At 38.8% G+C, this 21,539-nt stretch overlaps 1 protein-coding gene across 1 annotated transcript in view; it reads right to left on the bottom strand.

Annotated features, from left to right (window-relative positions):
* Positions 1–21,539, bottom strand: part of CPNE4 (copine 4) — a 509,113-nt gene that overhangs the window by 342,739 nt on the left and 144,835 nt on the right. The window lies entirely within an intron of this gene.

Here is a 21,539-nt window from a genome sequence, read left to right as displayed (position 1 = left end):
TCAGGAGAAGTTTCAAGCAGGATGTAAAACTGAGCCTTGGAAAAACATCAGTAGAACTAGAGAGATGCATGCTGAAGAAACATTTTTAAGATGCCTGGAAAAAGAGAAAAAGAAAGGTCATCAAGTGAGACACATTGAAATCAATGGAATCAGAGAGCAAGTGGTCCAGACACGATTTTATTAACTTTACAACAGGATACATTTGGAAGAAATAACGCAAGTATCTATAAGTGAAGAGATGTACTAGTGGTCATCAAGAGACCAGAGAACCCATTATCTACTGAACCGTCAAGGACCTACGGCTACCTCCCTTCTAAATTAAAACTCTGCATGTTTGGGACCAGCTAATAGTTGGGAAATCCAGTCTCCTAAGCTCTAGCCTTATAGGGTTTTTCCCACTTGGCTTCTTCATATGCTTTTGTTAACTATTACTATTGCACCCCAGTTATTTGGAGACCTGTTATAATTGTTCAGTACCACTCACTGTACCCCATAACTCCATCTAGTACTTTTCTAGTACTTTTCAATCTCTCTCTCTCTCTCTCTCTCTCTCTCTCTCTCTCTCTCTCTCTCTCTCTCTCTCTCTCTCTCTCTCTCTCTCTCTCTCTCTCGGAATGGGGCTATCCACCTTCAACAGTTATTGGTTTGAACTCCTATATAACAGGTTTTCTGGCCTTCCTGACATGACTGGAGAGCAAGCTTAATGCAATGATCAGTTGGAACATGATATTGTTTAAAAAAAAAGTAATAATAAAAAAGGAAAGAGATGAAAAAACCACACCTAAAATTAGTGGTTTGCAGAGAAAGCATCTAAATTTAGATACATATAAATTCAAAGGGAGATATTAAGAGCTTGATGTCCTGGCTCCTTTCTCTGCAAATTAGGAATGTTAAGTGTTTTCCCAATCCTGCAAATTTGCACCCAGTCCCTGTCTGGCTCTTCTATACATGGAGATACTTGAAAAATGCAAAAGTCCTTAATCATTTCAATTGCCTGAGTCAGAGCCGATGAAGCCTAGCACTTCAATTGCTTCTAAAATAAGATGCAGGTGCTCTGAAAAATGTACAAGCAGTCTGTTCCCCTGTGCTTTAAATTCTTCTCCACTCCATGTGCCTATGAAAGCTGATGGGAGGGAGGGAGGAGGGGAGGGAGAGGGGGAGAGGGGAAGAGGGGGAGAGAGGGTAAGAGAGAGAGAGAGAGAGAGAGAGAGAGAGAGAGAGAGAGAGAGAGAGAGAGAGAGAGAGAGAGAGAGAGAGATGCTCAATGGTTTTTTTCCTATTGAAATGGCTGCTGTAGCTATAGCAATCCAGCCTAACTCCTTCTTTTAATTCTTTTATAACTCCTTTCCTCAAACAAAGGAAAAACCAGAAGGAAAAATAACTGCCTAGCATGCCAATTTCTGGGGAGTTGGGCACCTTAGAAATCTCCTGCTTTAGTCTTGAATGTGTATGTATACACACACACATACACACAAAATTTTATAGGGCAGTCCTGGCTTCCAGTAGTTTATAGAGTCTAGAAATGTCCACCTTATATCAGAGCTTTGTGAAAAGAGCACAAGAATAAACCTTAGGAGACTTGACCATATTTCTTTGACTTTCCACTATTTTTGTGATCTTGGATAAGTCATTTTATTTCTATGGTTCTCATTTTCCTCTACTGTAAAATATGAGGTTGGGCTATCAGAGGTTTCTAACCTCATTTGTTTTATGGATCCTTTTGGCAATCTGGTGAAGCCAATAGACTTCTTCACAGAATGATTTTAAGTGCATAAAATAAAACACATAGGTTTACAAAGGAAACCATTTATAGTAAAATATAGTTATAAAAATGGTAAAAAAGAAAAAAACAGTTAAGGATCACAAGTTATGAACCCCTGGGTTATTATGAAAGCTAAAATTCTTCTTTGCCCTGAAATATGAGTCTATAGCTCTAATTGTAGAGTTAACAAGCTACCATGGGGAAAGCACTGCCTATGGAGAGAGAATGGACCTGAATCCTGCCTCTGTCTCTTGTGTGATCTTGCATTAGTCACTTAACCTTTCTTGGCCTCAGTTTCCTCATCTCTCAAATCAATGCATTGAATAATATGACATCTAAAGCCCCCTTTCACTCTAAATCTATGATCCTATGAATTCACCTATTGCCTGGAATGGTTTCTGGATTTCAGTGGAAGGTTCAATCAGGCTGTTAAATTGAGCCTTGGGAAAACACCAATAAAACTAGAGAGGGGGTACTGATGCTCAAAGAAAAATGAGAAAAGCATTTTTGACTGTGCCCAGAAGCCCCACTATTACTCCCAAGTCTGCCTTGCCCTTAGGACATTATTTTAAAAAACAACAACAACTAAAGAAAGAATTCCCCTTGACATCCTCCCTGGTCCAGAGTTGCTCCAATTCTCATTCAGTCTTTCATTCTTTCTTGATCCCCTTTCCCCTATAAACACCACCCCCACAAAGCATAGTACTTGTTAATTCAGTCATATTTATAAATGGAGTTGCAGATGACCTATCAACTGAATACCAAAATATTTCCACAATAATTCACTTCTGGATTTACTTATAGTCTGTTGGGCAGAAATAAATTCTCACTTCAAGGTGCCATAAATTATGATTCTAAGTATTAAGAGCTAGGAGGACCATATTCCCTCCCATCCCAGTTATTACATGCTACCACTCTAGATAGCCAAATCCTGGGTAAAGTGGGATCTGAATAAGTTCTTCAACAGAGAAAGTGGTTGGGTTTTGTCTTTGATTCCCCAGCACCTAGCCGGATGCCTTCAGCACTGCTTTTCTCCCTTTTGGTCCAGATCTAGAGTTCCTCACAGGTGTAGATTAGCAGCTCATCTATGGCTTATGATCTTAGGGAGCACCTTGTGCCACTGAGAGCTTGGATAACTGACCCTGAGTCAAAAAACCAGAGGCAAGGCTTGGATTCAGGTCTTCCTGACTCCAAGGTCATATCTCTATCCACTACACTGAAATGTTTCTCCACTAAGAATCACAAGGGGAAAAGTCAGATAGACTATGACATATGGACAGAATGCCGAGACTCCAAGCAAATCCTAAGAAAGGACATTCCAGAGAATTCCCAGAGATAAAGACATACATCCTACAGAAGGGGGCGATTGATTCCAAAGTATTCACAGATAAACAAGTGCTCAGCTTTTTTCCTGGGGTTAACAGTGAACAAGCAAAGCAAACTTAACAAAGTAAGAGTGTGGGCGTTGGAGGAGAAAGAGGAGGTATTCCAAGCACTGAACAATTATAACCAGTCTCCAAATAACTGCGGAGCAATAGTAATTGTTAACAAAAGCATATGAAGAAGCCAAGCGGGAAAAACGATAAGGCTAGAGATTAGGAGACTGGATTTCCCATCTATTAGCTGGTCCCAAACATGCGGAGTTTTAATTTAGAAGGGAGGTAGCCATAGGTCCTTGAGGGTTCATTAGATAATGGGTTCTTGGCCTTTTCTCATGTGTGGTGAATCCTCTTGGGAGTCTAGCAAAGCCTATGGACCCTGCGACCCTGTACTCAAAATGGTGTCTGTTATAATGGAAGGAAATGCTAAAATTCAATGAGAAATTACTAAAAATAAGTCTGTAATTGTTTCTCCATTCCTCCTTATAGAGTCCTTGAGATCTATGCAACCCCATGGGGGCCCATGGATTCCACGTTAAAAACCCTTTATTTAGATAAATTCATGAATGAGGGTATCAGAGACTGGCAGCTAGAACTAGAACGAGCTTTAGAGGTTATCTAATGCCCTCCTTGCATCAATCAACAAGCATTTATGCATCTACTATGTGTCAAGTACCAAGTAGAGGAAGTTAGAAATTAAATAGTCTCTAAAGGCAAAGAAGGAACCTAGGTGGAACAGTAGATAGTTTCGGTCCTAAACTCAGGAAAACTCATTTCTGTGAGTTTAATTTGGCCTCAGATACTTACTAGCCATATGACCCTGGGCAAGTCATTTTTCTCTATTTGCTTTAATTTCCTCACCTATAAAATGAGCTGGAGAAGGGAATAGCAAACTACTCCAGTATTTCTGCCAAGAATACCCTAGATAGGGTTATAATGAGTCAAACGTGATTGAAAACAACTGAACACCAACACCAACATCAAAGAGCTTATGCCCTGATCAGGGAGAGAATATTTTGATAGGGAAGCATATAATGTATATATGTGCAATGCATACAAATTTATTTGGGGAGGGAGGATAGAGACAATGGGCTGGGGCTTAGAGGAAGGAAGGAGGAAGAAAAACTTCATTTGATGCTTAGGCTGAATGTTAGAAGAAACCAAGTTTCAAGAGAAAAAGGTGAAAAGGGAATTCATTATTGGCATAACTAGGACAAAGGCAGAAAGGGAGAAATGGATGCAGAATGCAGGATGCAGAAATGGATGCAACAATGGTTTCAAAGTCCAGGGAGTCAGCCTGGAATATATCTGGGCAAAACTATTACCCAGGCTGAGAGGGGGTGGGTGACATGGCAATTTGTTCTACTCGTTCCTCGGAAATTTTTCCTTTGGCAGTATGCTAGTCATACTAAGAAGTATGCTCACATTTTCAAGTTTAATCTGCATTATTAGTGTTTTCTAAGTCTAGCCAATCCAACAAAACAATCCATCAAGCCTTGAATTGTAGCAGTTGCTAATTTCCAAAGTTTACATGTTCACACTTGAAAATTTAGCAATCACCTCTTACAAAAAAATTAGAGCTAGTTTTAGGACAGCCCAGAGGGCCACAGGCTTCCATGTTCAGCATCATCAGCTTGACAGTCAGAAGGACATGGCTGCTTATTTGAGTCCCTGAGTAACTTTGAATGTACATTACAGATACAGAAACCATTTAGTTCCTTTAGGCTTTGCTCAAAAAAACACTTCCTGTCAACTTACAAATAATTATATTCTTAAGCCTTTCATCATTCCCTCATTCAACAAAAATTACATATCTGGCTTCTGGCTAGACTCTTTAAAGGATTATTGATCATAGATTTAGAGATGGGAGGAAGGTTAGAGGCCATCAAATCCTAAGTCACAAGACTTGCCCACGGTCATATACAGGTACTAAGAAGCTTAGATAGGATATGAACTTGGTTCTATCCACTATACAAGAGCTGCCTTCATCGTTTGCTCTGCCACACAGAATGGTTCATCCAAATAAACAGATCCAGAATTCACATGGAAAGATGATTCCTTATAATTTTCTTCCTGCTCCTAACTCAATTATCTGCCTATTTTCCTCTTATCCAGGCACAAACCTACTATAACCACTAAAACCAGAAATATGCTCCAGCTTAAGCCCACGGGTTATTTGTCCTCCACCATCCAGAAGCTACACAGCCTAAGTTGTTTCCTGTGTTTGCCAAGATAAATGGCTTCTCCCAGACCCTGGCCAGAAAGTAATTTTAACCTGAAGGAAAATCTGAAATGAATGAGAAAGAAAAGAAAACATGGGATAATATGATTCTATCAACATACCTTCAGTCCCTGACAGGTGTCAGCATCTAATCAGTCCCTTTGATGTTTATCCTGCCCCTGATTATTGCAGCCAAGTCTGAAGACTTTATAAAAAAGGAAGAGATTGTAAAAAGGGATTAAGGGTGAATGAGGAATCTGAAAAGCACCTGTATTTTAAATTCTCAGGCAGAAATACACGAATCACTGAAAGAAGGAAAAAAGAAAAGTAGAGAAGGGAAAATGCAAGCAAGGGAATGAAAATTACGAATATTTATGAGAACAAAACCCAATAAAATATATGTATAGATCATTTTAATATAAAAATTTTAATAATTTACATCTATATAGTTCTGTTTTAAGGTTTGTGAAATGTGTCCTATACTACCTTTTTCTTTAAAAAAAAAAAAAAGGAAAATGAGAAGATGACTAGAAGGAAGAACTTTGAATCACCCTTACTACCAGAAATCTTAGCCTATCTTCAAGGACCACTTCCCTAAGACAATCTATGCAGTACAAACCCAGCAATAAGAAGTAGTTTCTAATTACAAGATGTTCTAAGCCTTTAGGGCCACTTAATGGTATAGACATACTTTAAAAGTCAATCAAGTATTTATGAAGTGTTTGTATGATATGAAAGTGTTCCAGGTACTTGGGTGGAATGAAATGCAATGGATGTCTCTACCAAAATCTCTCTCAGATGCCCATTATCCAAGCTCTGTCAGGACCTCCCAAGCTTAGCAGACTTTAACAATGAATCAAACAGTAAGCCTTATTGTGCCAAGCACTATGCTACGATCTCAGAATTAATAAAAAGGAAAATGATTCCTTCCTTCAAGGAACTTACAGTCTTTTAGAGGAGACAATGTTTATAAATTTAAGTATATTTAAGATGCATATGAAACAGACATGGGACAATATTAAAAACGAGATCATTAGAAATTGAAGTCAATTAGAATGGCCTCCTGAAAAAAGTGGCACTTGAGTTTTGAAAGAATCTAGGTTTCAAAGAGAGATGAGGAAGGAGAGCATTCCAGATTTAGAACTCAGTCAGCACTATCTCCCTGAAATGGGAGATAGAATCCCATTTGTGAGAATTGGCAAGTAAGCCAGTAGAGCTAGACCCTAGAGGGTAGGTGGGGGGAGAATTGTCTAAAAAGCCTGAAGAAATAGGAAGTAGACCAGTTCTGAAGGACTTTAAATGCCTCTTGGAATTTACTTTTCATCCTAGAGGTAACAGGGAACCATTGGAGTTTATTGAGCAGGTGCCCAGGACTAAACACACTACTCTCAGTATTGTTTATCATCAGGAGAGAGGATAGTATAATGATAACCTACAACATTTGGGAAACTATACCTTCCTTAACAGAACTTATAAGCTCTTTATATTTTGTTTTGTTTTTAATTTTTGGTTGCTATATTTGGCTTCTGACTCATCTAGAGCTAGTAGTCCAAACTCCCACATATTTCTCACACAAACTGCTGCCCAACCATACTGACCCAGTTCCATACTTGAGCAGTTGTTTTTTTACCTCAGAGGCAAATTTTACATTTATATCTGTTGAATTCCATTTTAATTGGTCTAACCTGGTGAAGTCTTCATGAACCCTGCTAGTCAATTAAAGTGTTGGCTCCTTCTCGTTGTTTGGTGCCATCTGCCATTTTGATAAATATGCCATTCATGCCCAACATGTTGGAAATGTTGAACAGTGAGTAGCCATGGACATATCCCTAAGACACTCTCCTAGGGATTGCTTCCTAAATTAATAGCAATGTATTAATGCCCATTCTTTTGGTTCCCCAGTTTGAAATCCTTGAAACCATGTTTTCATTTGGCACTCATCTCTCTGCCCAGAGACATCAAAACACTTTGCTGAATGCAAATACTTTGATGCATTTGCATTAATGTGACAGAATGCAAATGCTTTGCATTAATATGAACAAATAACCTTGTTTCTTCACATATAGCATCAGAGATTAGAGTAGAGGATCTCTAAGGTCACTTTTTTTTTTATTTTATAGAAAGTTAATCCAACCAATTTTGATATCAGAAGACTAGCAATAAAACATTCCTCCCACCTTTCAGTAAAGAGGTGGTAGACCATAGGTTTAAAATGAGGCATATATTGTTGGATACAGCCTAAATAGGGATTTATTTTTGCTTTACTATATTTTTTTACAAGGAAGAATATTTGTGGCTGGAGGATTGACAGCCAAGTAAAAACTGTAAATAAAAATCAACCCATTTACTTTTTAAAAGAAAAAAATTAATTAACAAACATTTCTTAAGCATTTGCTATGTACTATTCACTGTGTTAGGCAATCGGGACACTAAGATGTACATTAAACAATCTCTGGCCTCAAGGAGCTTACATTTTATTGAGGAAGACATGTACATATATATAAGCATATACAGAATAAAGGCAAGGTCATTTTTGAAGGGAAGACACAAAGAAAAACAGATCCCAGGATATCTTGGGGAGCTCAGAATGAATTGTTCCTCTTGCCCCTTGCACTCCTTTTGGAGTGCCAAAGAAATAATTCTATTCTTATGAGGATTGAGAGTGAAAGGCTTCACCAACTATCAGCTTCTCTGCTCTTCTGACTCCAACTACTAGCCAGTCATGGCCAGATTCCATTTCACAATTCACTAAGGAATCCAACAGAATGTTCCCTTCTCCTAACAACAACTTTGGCAGATGTTTGGGAAGGGGGGTGGAGTGGGGGTGGAGAAGGATGAGAATTAAATAGCAATCAAAACAACTCACACCAGATGTAGCCCATATAAATAAGACCACTGAGGTGTTCACCAGGGAATATATTCTCACAACTTTTCCAGTTCTCTCTTCTTGACAACTCAATGCATTAGCAGCACCACACTGAATTCTGCAGGGATGCTTTCTAATTTTGAAAATTATCAGTTATCCAGGGATTCGAGTTTGTTACACTTTCAAACTTCCTCTAGATCTATAACTACTCATGTGGACTTTTACAAAGTTTAGGCAGAATTCTAGCTGAAACCAGAAGAAACTAAGCTAATGGTCCTGCTTTCCATAGCTTGAGATAATGGGGACACTGAAAAAATAAAATAATGGCAAATTAAATTTCACAGATAATCCAAGAGTGCTGTTGTAAGCCAATGGTTTCACTCCTCCTCCAGCTAACCTCATTATCACAACTATTAATGGGAATATTAGCTGGCTTGAGTTCCTTCTTCCTTCTTTCCTTCCTTTCTTCCTTCCTTCAGTCCTGTCTGGTGAGTTTACTAATGAGGTTACTGTACAAAATACAGGCAGCTCAGAGGAGAAGGAAGAAGAGAATAAAGAGATCTAAATTACCCCCACAGAGCAGATAATTGGCCCCTGAAGAATGGAAAGCTGGTTTTGCTCAAGGAAGAAATGCTTTAGCTTTTTTCAATGCACTTTCTTTTTTATTTATTTGTACTGAACCAAATGGCTACATGCAGCAGGCACTGGAGACTTGTATGATGTAAAGGAAAGAATGTTGATTTTGGTGTTCTTATTCCAGCTCTTTTCTATTACTTGGATGACCTTGGATGAGGTGAGCTCTGCTCTTCAGGTTACTCATCTGTAAAATGGGGGGTTTGGGCTAGACGGCCATCAAGGTGCCTTCCAGTTCTTAGTCTTAGCTAAGCTAAGCTAAACTGAAAAGAATTTTTAGTTTTTCTCCCTGTATTATATCTTATAAATATATATAATTATATATAAATATATAAATAATTATATGGGTGTTCAGGGAGGGGTAATATCTCTGGTATGGAGGGCTTGTTGTGCCCTCCTAGGGCAGCTCTCCAGCCTTTGACCCCCCACCTGACACCCAGCTCTCACTTGTGGCTCCCAGTAGCTGCTAGCATGCAGCAGCGGCACATGCTAGCAATGGCTTCGACAAGCCGGCTAAACCTTGTGAGGGTAGCCATCGGGTCGTCGACCCCTGGTGAACCAGGGCTTTGCTCACCCAGCATGTGAAGACTGCTTTGGCGGAACAGACGGAAGAAGCCAATAAGAAGGTTCAGCGGCTGAGATGGCGACGCAGCAGAGCACTGTGGAGTGCTCAGGGTGTGTTGGAGCACAAAGGACAACACGGCCATCCAATGCAGCTGAGGAAGTCTCCAGATATAATGATTTTTCGTGCCAATGGACCCAGGCTTCCAACGCCGAGAGAGTGGGACTGCCTCTGTGCATCGACTTTAAATCTCCTTCACGCACAAGTGTCTTTGTGCACACTCATCTATCATAGATGAAAACGCACAAAGACAATCGTCATCCTCGGTTACTGAGAGACTACTACTACTACATATTAAAATAAATAAAATTATATAAATAATTATATCTTATAAATGAACCATTCTAAAAAGATGGCCACCACAGAAACATGCAAGGTGACATGCCTACTGAAAGACCATGTGGCATTTAGACTATATGTCAGGACCATGCAGTCTCAACAGCATGGCCCTGGGAGGAGGTGGGGTAAAACCCTCAACTAATCAAACAGTAAACATTTATTAAGTATCTACCATGTGCCAACTATTGGGGATACAAAGATATAAATCAGTCTTTAGCCTGATGGAGCTTATATTCTGACAATGGAAATAACATCTATATTTACAAATACAAAATGTATGTGAAATAAATACAAAGAATTTTGAGAGAGAGGCACTAAGTCATAGAGCATCAGGAAAATCTCAGGTAGGAAGAAGGGATGCTCTGAAGGAAGCTATGGATTCTAAGTAGGGGTGAGGAGGGAGCACAATCAGGCATGATGATAGTCTCATATAAGAGGTGGAATGATTTATCTAAGGAAGAGAAAGAAAATTAATCTGGTTGGTCAAGAGAGTGTAGGAAGGGAAATAACAAATAATAATTTTGGAAAGAGGCTAGGTTAGGGCTTGCTTGCAAAAAACTAAAGAAGCCAAGTAAACTAGTTTATGGAGAATCAATAGCTAGATGGATACCATAAACCAATTCCTTACTTTATGGTCACACCTTGTCATGCAGCCATCAGGCAGGTCATTTATTAATCACTGCTACCTGACACTTATATGTCAAATATGGCCACTGTCTCTCCAAATGATGCCTGCTTTTCACAAAACTGACAGCAAAGTAGACATTGTATGCCATTCTCATATGCTCATGAAAAATATAAACATTTCCCTACTATACTTATGGAGTCAATATGGTGCAGGCGTAGAGTGGGAGGCAAGTTCAAAGCTAGCCTTAGACACCTACTAACTATATGACCCTGAGGGAGTCATTTAACTGCTCTGAGACTCAGTTTTCTCATCTTTAAAATTAAGGATGTTATGTAGGCAAATGTAACATTTAATTTCCTTCAAGCTCTAAATGTATGACTCTAAGATCCTAACTAGGTGACACAGTGGCCCTGGAATCAGAAGGACCTGAGTCCAAATCCAACTTCAAATTCTTGTCCTGGGCAAGTCACTTAATCCTGTCTTTGTTTCCTCATCTATAAAATGAGTTGAAGAAAATGGCAAATACTCCCGTATCTTTGCCTAGAAACCCCAAAAGGGGTCACAAAGAGTCAGGCATGATTGAAAATGACTGATTCTATAATTTAGGATGAAGGGAGATAAGCAAGTCAAGAGACATTATTAATATGAACTCTTGCTCTATAAGCTGTATATAATAGACACTTGCAGTGGCATATACAGTCTTCTTTTCTTTTCTATGTATATGGAAATGAGCATTTTGATTGCCATAAATGTTGAGAACATTCTTTTAAAAAATTAACTTTTTCAGTAGCCTTCTCAGAGTAACTGTCAGCTGTCTCTCTGGCTAACAACAGACTTCTCTCCTGAGGAAGTCTGAAAAGTTTACATTGATTATTTCTTTGATGTTTCCTTTGTGTTTGTTCTAGGTGGGCATTTGGGATCTTCTCATTTGTATTAGTTTAATTCAGTACAACATTCATTAAGTACTTACTATGGTCCCTGTACTGGAAGAAGTTGACCTTGGAAGGGGATGGAACAATGGATGGAGAGACACACAGAAACAGAACTGTATGTAGTTCACACCCTCCAAGAGTCCCTCCATTCTCTTGAGTAAGCCTCTGAGAGCTCCAGTTATCTCTTCTCTAAAATGGGGATAATGATAATACTGGCATAATCAATCTCACAAAATTATTATGAAAGCCCCTCAGAAGGAGGGAGACTGCATAAATGTGAACTATTATCATTATTGCTTCTTTTTGGTGGAAGAAGAAGGAATTTTTTTAATTATTATTATAGAATTTTTTTACACTAAACTCTATCAGGCTAAGAGAGCCTAACCTGTGGAACTGAGATTTTCTTCAGGCATCAAACCATGATCCTTCTGGGAACTACTGATGAAGGTATGGCAAAGTGTAAGGCTATATGCCTTTTAGCAAAATGCAGTACTACCCAGGAAATGCCACCTATTGGTCCCAGGAAACAATCCATGTACATGCCAGGGAAGGTGCAACTAATGAAGGACTCTTGGGCTCTAATTCTAACTCTTTCACTAACTTAGTGACAAACGGGGCTTTGTCCAACAGAGAAACTCTTGAGAACTGTTTCATTTATCTCATCAGTCCGAATCTAAAGGACACATAGCTATTTCCATGTGTGGCTCTCAGGTGAGAGCATGGTTCGAAAAGAACTTTTTTGGAAATTACAGACTATGTAAATAGCCATTGAGTTTATAACATAATTTTGGGTTCTGGTGGATTATATCATGTTTATTTGTAGAGTGCAGGCAGAAAATTGTTTATCTGCCACCATGGGTAAACGATGATGGTCAAACAACCACCACAACAACATTATATATAGCAATGAAAAGTTTACAAGGTGCTTTACAAGTATCATATCTTTTATATTTACAATAACCTTGGGAGGTAGGTGCTATTACTATGGCTAATTTACAAATAAGGAACGTGAGGTAGACAGTGTGTAAGTGGCTTGCCCAAGGTCACACAATTGGAAAGTGTCTAATAACCAATATAAATTCAGGTCTTCCTGAGTCCAGCATTTCATTCCTGTTCTACCTAACTGCTCAAGGTCTGGATTAAAATCCAGCCTGAGACACTTACTAGAGGTACAGATATTACTATCCTCTCCATTTTATAGATGAGATAAGCTCAAGGAAGTTAAGACATTTCCCCAAGAACACAGAGCCAACAAATTTTCCCTATATAGTAGAGAATATTGTATATTATATACTATATATAGTAGAGTATAGTAATATATAGTAGGATGAAATGAGAAGTAGGAGTCCATAAGTATGAGTTTTAGTTGTTCCCTTCCACTAGTTTCCTATCTGGCCTTGGGCTACTTACTTCTCTCCTCTAGATTCCAATTTTTTTATCTGTTAAAATGACAGAGTTGGACCTGAAGGCTCTTCTTACTCTAAGATTCTAGGTTCTTGGGTAAATTTTAACTGAGGCACCTTTAGAGACAGAGCATCTCAAAGGATAAATGGTGCCATGAATAGAAATAGCAGACATTTGGGGACAGGTAGCAGACATTGGATACTTCTCCAGCCACACCATGCTAGCTTTTGAAATAATGTACTTGGTATAGATGCTATATGTTGTGCCTGAAAAGCTTGAAATCTAGAAAGCAAATTAATGATACTGTGAATTTTGGATGTGAATATGTCCACATCTTCTCCTACCTTCTACCTTCCTCCCACCTTTCTCAAATTGTTTCTTTTGCAATTTATTGATCTGTTCTGTTTTAGCTTTTTAAAAGACATTCAAGGTATTTTGCCCAGTGTGGAGTAAAGGGTTCTAGTATGGATAATTAATAAAAAGAAGAAATATATTCTTTAATTTTGGCAAAATGCTACTGATGCTGACAAGAATTTTCCAGTTTGCTTGGCTCTCCATGATAACTTTATTCACTGTGATCATTCTGTATATCATTCTCCAGACCCTGCTTTCTTTACTCTGTATCGCTTTGTATGACTCTTTCCATATTTTTCTGAATTTTCCATGTGCATCATTCCTTCTACTGCAATTATAGCATAATAATATTTCCATCCCCTCATTTGTTTACACAGCCCTTAGTCTCTGGCACATATTTGACTTCCGCCTTTCTTATCATCACAAATAATGCTGGGGATCCTGTTGTGCCTGTGGTCCTTTTTTGATATTGAGATATAATCAGAGTGATGGGATCTTTGAGCCAAAGGAAAGGAACAATTTAGCAACTTGCATAATTACAAATTGCTTTCACTTCTCTTTCTCAGCACATATTTCCCTAGTTCTTTCCCTTGATATCAAGCAATTTTTCTTTTCCAGGATCCTATCCATCATATGCTTACATGCAGTTACGACACCCTGACTTCTTCCCCCTAAGTCATCATTTCGACAAGCTTAGACATTTGGACCTTTTAATGGTTTCCCGTAAATCCTGCCTCCAATGTCTATATATTTTTTCTTGGGGCCTCATCCAGTCTAGGGACGAGAACATCTGCCAGTAGGGGCATGTTCAGAAAAAAAAGATAAACATAATAAGGACTCACTCAGTTGGATTTGGTCATTATTAAACCTGAAGGCCTATAAAACCCAAACTGTTCCTGAATTCCTGGGGCTAAAATTTATACTGTGTCTGCTATTAACCCAGTATTAACAGTGCTTAAGTAGCCGAGAGAGACTAAAACAAAAGAGAATTATAGAATGAAAAATGGGGCCCTTAAAGACTCAGAGAATATCATAAAAAATGTACAAATAGCTAATGGAGCTGATTTTAGTAAGTCAGAAGTCAGATAATAACACTGGCAGCATTTAAAAAGGGACATTAAAGCCAGCTGCTCCCAGTGATCTAGCTCTGCCCTCATCCTGTAACAAAGTAAACAAAAGCATTGCAAAACTGGATTTAATTGCCACAACTTAACATTGTTGAATTTCCGGTGGTTCTGAGATTCTGTGGTTCATTCAACAGTTGAAAAGCCTTGGTTCTAGAAGCCTAGTTGTTGTTGTTTTTTTTTTTCTCTCTCTGAATAGATACTCCCTCAATGGTCCATTTGAGGAGCAGTTTGGTATAGGGAATTGAGCAATGAAGGAGAAATGGGTTTGAGTTTCAGCTCCGATATTTATTATCTGTATGACCATAGGCAAGTGACTTAATATGTCTGAGCCTCAGTTTCCTCATTTGTAAAATTAGGGGGTTGGAGTAGATGGATTTCCAACTTTAGATCTCTAAACCAATTTTTTTTAATGTTTCTTTGTAGGGGAGGGGAAGGGACTACACCAGAGATTACATCAGTGTCAAATCATATCAGCACCTACTTGGCAATCTACCATCTTAGAGTTGCCTGGGGCATTGGGAGAATAAGAGCAGGCTTGTGACAATATGAATGTAGAGGAGAAGATAGATACGAGGGATGATGTAGAAATAAAAATGGTAAGATTTGATCATTGTCCAAGTGAGAGTGAGGAGTTAAGGATGAGACCAATGTTGCAGATGTTGGTGATAGGAACATTTGGTGCCCTTGAAAATGGTAGGAAAATTCAGAAGAGAGGTGGGGGGAATGGAGGAGAGGGCTAAGCCTATAAATGGACTTTTGGACAAGACAGTTTGTGATACCTATGAGATATCCAAATGAAAAGATCCCGTGGGTGATTCATAATGTGGGACTGGACATCAAGAGAGAGATTAAGACTGGATAAATAGTTTGGGGAATAATCTACATGGAGGTAGCAATTACACTCATGGCTGCTGCTGAGGTCATAAAGAAAGAGCATAGAGTAAAAAGAGAAGAGGGCCTGGAACAAAGACTTAGGCTATATCTACAGTTAGTGAGCACAATACCTGTGAAGCTCTAGCAAAGGAAACTGGGAAGTGGCAACAAACGTAGAAGGCAGTAACCTAAAATCTCGGAGATGAGATGATACATAGGAGGAAAAGGTGGCGAATAGTTGCAAATGCTGCAAAGTGGTCAAGGAATAGAAAAAAAATGAGAAGAAGCCATTAGATTTGATAACAAGGAAATCACTGGTAACTTCAGCCAGAGCAGTTTCAATTCAATTCCATATCTCAATGATGTTGGGAATCAGACTGCAAGTGGTTCAGAAGAAAAAGATTTGGAGGTAGCAAGGATAGACAATTTTTCCAAAGAATTTGACTATGAAAATCAAGAGAAATATAGGGCAAAAGCACAGTAGGAACTAGTGAGGCTTGTTTAAGGATCAGGGAGACTTGGGTATGTTTATGAATAGTAAGGAGAGAACAATAGGTAGGGGAGTGGGCTGGTACAGAGAAGAGATGGGGGATGACCATGGAAGCACTGTGATAGAGAAGATAGGAGAGGACAGAATCAAAGTTGCCTATGGAGGTGTGAATCCTTACAAGAGAAAGGCTAACTTCATCACAGACTGGAGTGAAAAAGGAAAAGATAGGGTATATATAGGGATAGCTGCAGCAGCAGCTAGGTGGCTCAGTGGGTTGAAAGCCAGAGCTAGAGACTGGAGGTCCTGGGTTCAAATATGGCCTCAGACACATCTTAGCTGTGTGACCCTAGGCAAGTCAGTAATCCCATCTGCCTACCTCTTGCTGCTCTTCTGCCTTGGAACTGATGCTCAATATCAAGAAAATAAAGAAAAGATGGGGTAGCATGTGAAAATGTTGAAAGAAAAAGCAGAGTATGACAAGGGAATTCTCTAAGAAGAGCTTCAATTTTTTCTTTACAAAAATATTATTTACCACTCTTCTTTTTAAAGTTTTGGTTTCAGATTCTCTCTCTCCCTCTGATAGCTCCCCCATCCACTGAAAAGGCAAATAATATATCAATTATACATGTTGAATCATTCAAAACATTTCCATATTAGCTATATTACAAAAAATTAAGAAAGCTAGAAAATTATAATTCAATTTGCACTCAGAGTTCATATTTCTGGAGGGGGAGATCAATTTTACTTCATGAGTCCTTTAAGAATTGTCTTGGATTACTGTATTAATCAAAGTAGCCATTTTTTGGACAATGCTTATTTCAACAACGTTGCTATAAATGTACATAATGATCCCTAATTCTCACTTCATTTTGCATCAGTTCATATGAGCCTTACCATTTTTCTTTCCTCTGAAACCATAGCCCTCATCATTTCTTATAGCGTAATAGTACTCTATCACAAACATATGCCACAATTTGTTTGGCCATCTCCTCAATATTCTCTGAAAGATGTTGTATTAGGGAAGCTATACGGTGCAAGGGGTAGAGTGCCAAGCCTGGACACATCTTCCTGAATTCGAATCTAGCCTCAGATATTCATTGGCTGTATCACCCTGGGCAAATCACTTAACTGTTTGTCTCTGTTTCCTCATTTATAAAATGAACTGGAGAAGGAAATGGCAAACCATCCCAATGTCTTTGCCAAGAAAACCCCACACAAGATCAGAGTCAGCTATGACTGAAGTGGCTGAACAGCACTGATGTTGTACTGGGAGTGCCACTGTGAAATTGGAAGTTAGACTACTGTAATTCTAATGTTCTATAATATTTTGATACATGGAAGAAGAAAAAAGCTAATGAAGATGCTTATGTATTTGTATTTCCAAAGTTTCAGCCCTTAATGATGTCTGTAGGTTTCCAGTGGATTTTTTTAGTTTAGATTAGTTTAGAATCAGATTAGGGTGGGTGGGAGGAAGCAACATCATCTGAACTCTATTAAAGAAGGGGCGACAGAGAGGCTGAGCTCTCCCCCAGGGACCTCAAAAGACCTTGGTAACTAGGAACTTGTGGTGTGCACATGGCCAGAGTCATTTCAAGGAGCAGAGGCAGAGTTTGCTTAGAGAAATGAATAACTAAAAAGTATAGAATGTTGTATATGCTGTCAGATGTCACTGTATTGGCTGCTTATTCTTTTTCCATCTTACAGATGAAAATTCATTGAGATTGGGTAGGAGGTATCATTTAGAATTATTGTGGAATTTTTCAAAAACGCATTGATTAAACAATTTTTAAATAACATTTTATCAATGGAAAGGGTTAAAATGGAAAGGAAAGATAGGCATGCAGCTCCTCAGAGCAAAACCTCAAATGCACATAAATAAAATTAAGATCAGATGACAGGAAGACAGAGAACTTACTGGGCAATTACTGTTGTGTAAACAAAATTATACGAATTAATAAAGTCCTTTACTAGTGATTAAGGAAAGAGAGCAGAATATGCATGGGTAGGTGCATGAGAGACAGCTTGCCACCAAAACAAGTCAAAGCTGATCCAAATTAAATAAAGAGGCGAAAACTAAGTAAAGAATCAAACATGCCAGGGGGTCCTGAATGACAGTTGAAATCTACAGCAGGAACAATTCTGCCAGGAGTCAGCAGCAGCCTTTGGAAATTCAACAAGGATCAAGAAATGCAGCTGTTGTTGCTGGGAGCACGTAAGAGTTTGTTGCCACCTTCACAAAGGATGCAAAAGGTCACATCTCAAAGATTGGAAGATGTTTTCCTCATGTGGGGGATGATCTGGGAGGGTTCTGACACCAGGGAGAAACTGTTCTCCTCTAAGGCCACAGCTGCCACAGAAACTGGGTAACAAAAGCCCCAATAACAAAAGCACCAGGACCTGATAAACTAAAAATCCCAGAAAATTCTGCAAGCAGCAGCAAAAGAGAAATGTTAGACAGGTCTAACAAAGAGCGTGACATCTTTCTTGTGGTAGAAAAGAACTGGAAACAAAGGCAATTCCCAGCAAGTGTAGATAAACAAATTCTGATACATACACGGAATGGAAAGTTATTGGATCACAAGAAATGATGAGGATTGTAAATACCAATAAGCACTGGAAGAATTATCTGAACTGATACAAGGTGAAGTAGGCAAGGTCAGAAAAATAATCTATTCAACATCTGCAACAATGTAACTATAAAGTATAATGGAAAAAAATACAAATAACTGAGCACCATGGAATTTAAGAAACAAACTTGTCCCCAAAGATAAATTAAAGCATCTCTCCTTGATTCTTTGCCAAGTTATAGCAGGGGTGGAGTTAGGGGTGGAAGGAAAGCCTAGAGGAATGGAACATGTATGCAACATCAGATTTCTTTTATATGTTGATTGTTCTAATGATATTTCCTTCTTTTATCTTTCTTTTTCTTTTTTCAAAATATTTTTGTTATGATACATGCAAAACCCAGGAGAATTGCTCATTGGCCTGGGGAGAGGGATGGGAGGAGGGAAGGGAAAGAACATGAATCATGGAACCATGGAAAAATATTCTAAATTAATTTTTAAAAAGTTGTTTTATGGGAGAGCTCTCTGGAAGGAAGAAGAGAAGAGATACAAAGGGAGATCTAGGAAATATAAAAAAACAAAATCAATAAAATCTATTTTTAAAAAGAGTGGGGTTATGAGAAATAATCTATGTTGGAGCAATAGAATGACAGACAGGAATTCTATGAATGATGAAAGAGAATTCTGCTTCTGGAGCTCAGGAACTGTTTCAGTCTTCACAGAGCTTAACAAATCATAACCAGCTTAGTAAATGCTCATTAAGTGGATGGATGACTCAATTAAGAAATATTTATTAAGCACAGTAGGGATACAATGAAAGCAAAAGGACACTCCCTATCCTCTAGTAGCCTACAATCTAAGTGACTGTAATCAAGATTATAAGCAATATACTCATACGAGTTTGAACAGAACAAATACAAAAAATAAAGAAATAAAGTAACATAGAATTTACCTTTAATTATCCCCCATTTTTAGCACAGCATCTCTTTTTCTCAAAGACTCCCTATTTCCTCCAGACTGGAGGGACTATTCCTGGCAGGTCTCATTATTGCCCATCACTGATGCCTTGACTTGATTCATTTCTAACTTGGGAAGATTCACTCTCCCTCCCTCTCAGTCAAATTGGTGCTTCTCCCCATCCCCAAGCAGGTCACCATATTAATACTGGACTTAGCATGGACACCTGATCAATTTAACTCCCTGCAGCTCTGAAGTCCAGGGCTCAGGAGATCCACCACTCTCAGTCTCTTGGGCAGCTGAGTATGGCTATACCACAGATGCGTGCCAGAGTACAATATAAACTATGAGAACTCATTTTTAAAGTTTCAGGATGCATATTTATGTCACAGAAATGAGCAAACTACAAATCAGGGCTTCATGTATTGTTTTGTTGACTGTCTGGACTTAAGAAAGTAATGAAGAAAATGATAACAATTCAGTTTAAACTTTAAATTGTATCCTGCATAGTTTAAAAACATTGTTTTTGGAAAGCCAGTTGTTAAATGTTACCAGCACATCCCTGAGTGTTTTATGTGCCGACAAACCTGGCGTCTCCTATATATTTTATGGGAGCTAGAGGTGTAACTTCATTTTTGAGAACCCTCAACGAGAAAATCCACGTCTCAAAATTCACCAATGCAAATTGTCAATGGCTCCACAACATACAGTCTCAGAGCATTTCAGAGAGGGTACTGAGAGCTGACTTGCTCAAGCTTAAACAGCCAGTATGTTTTGGAGGCAGAATTTGAACCCAGGACTGACACTGATGACAGCTCTTGACACACCTACCACAGCTGGTCCCCTACCAGACACAAAGTAGCACCAGATAAATATTCATTGAATATTGAATGAATCAGAAGGCTAGATGTACTTTCAGAAGGTCAACTAATGTAGCCTCTGCCTCCAGGCATTTCTACATCATCCAACAAGGCTGTCAAGTCTCTCCCATTCTAAATACTTCACTACATCCTCCATGGGTACTTTAACAGTCCTTCAATTGAAAAACATTTCCTCTTACTTTTTCCTCTGGCAGATGAAGGACAGCTGCTTAGTATTTACTTAGAATAATCCTTCACACTGCTCAAGTGCTAAAAAAACTCCATCTTGAACAGGGATATACCTGCCTACCTTTTTATTTTAACCCTTACCCTCTGTCTTAGAATCAATACTGTGGATGGGTTCCACAGCAGAAGAGGGGTGAGGGCTAGACAATGGGGGTCAAGTGACTTACTCAGAGACACAAAGCTGGGACATGTCGGAGGACAGCTTTGAGCCACTGAGCCACCTCGCTGCCCCTTGCCTACCTTTTAAAGAGACAGGCACATGATCCCTAATACCTTTAACTATTACTTAGAGTTCCTAAATCACATCCATAGGAATCGCTTCCAGATATTTCTTGAGACAATACGAATCTCATACCAAGAGATTTCAGAGGCTAGAAATGATGGACAAAATGATCAATCTGAGCTGCCCACAGAGATGATAAACATCATGTTAATTTTGGTTAAATTGACTTAATTTTTCACTTTTTTTTGTCATCTTCACATTTGTCCAGCACTTAGCCCAGTGTCTTAGAACTTGGGACTGTGAGTAGCATATAGTAAGTACTTAATAAATACTTGCTGGGGGATCAGTTAGATAGCTCAATGGATAGAGAGCCAGGTCTGGAGACAGAGATCCTGGATTCAAATCTGCCCTCAGATACTTTCTAGCTATATGAACCGAGCAAGTCATTTAACCTCTATTGCCTGGTCCTTATTACTCTTCTGCCTTGGAGCCATATTTAGTATCAATTTTAAGATAGAAGATAAAGGTTAAAAAGAAACCCAAATGTTTTTTGGCTTGCTTTGTCCACCTTATTGCTGTTTACTCCATCTTTGACTAGAAACTATTATAGGATAAGGAGAATATCTCTGTGTTTTTTCAACAGTGCTAGATTCTTCATCCATTTATTCAACAACATTTCTTAATGACTTCTTATAAGCAGCCCATTATGGTAGGTGCTTGGCAATGGGAACTTTCAGAGACAATTAGGTTCTATCCCAGTTCTATACAGCTTTCAATCTAGTACATAGGCACAGGCATTGTGTAAGAGGCTTCCCACTGACACAAAGAACCTGGATATATTCTAAGGGATTTTTCACTTCTCTACTTTACTGCCTACACCTAGGTAGGTAGTGCAATGGATAGAGCCTTATTCCCAAAGTCAAGAAGACAGGGATTCAAATCTAGCCTCAAACACTTATTAGCTGGACAAGTCACTTTAAGCTCTGTCAGCCTCAGTTTCCTCATATGTAAAATGGGGGTGATGATAGTACTTACCTCATAGGGTTGTTGTTAGGATCA

This window comes from Monodelphis domestica, chromosome 5 (genome assembly GCF_027887165.1).
Source record: "Monodelphis domestica isolate mMonDom1 chromosome 5, mMonDom1.pri, whole genome shotgun sequence".
In the NCBI taxonomy this organism is placed as follows: domain Eukaryota; kingdom Metazoa; phylum Chordata; class Mammalia; order Didelphimorphia; family Didelphidae; genus Monodelphis; species Monodelphis domestica.
The sequence above is the reverse complement of the archived record's forward strand: the minus strand, read 5'-3'. Positions and strand labels throughout refer to the sequence as shown.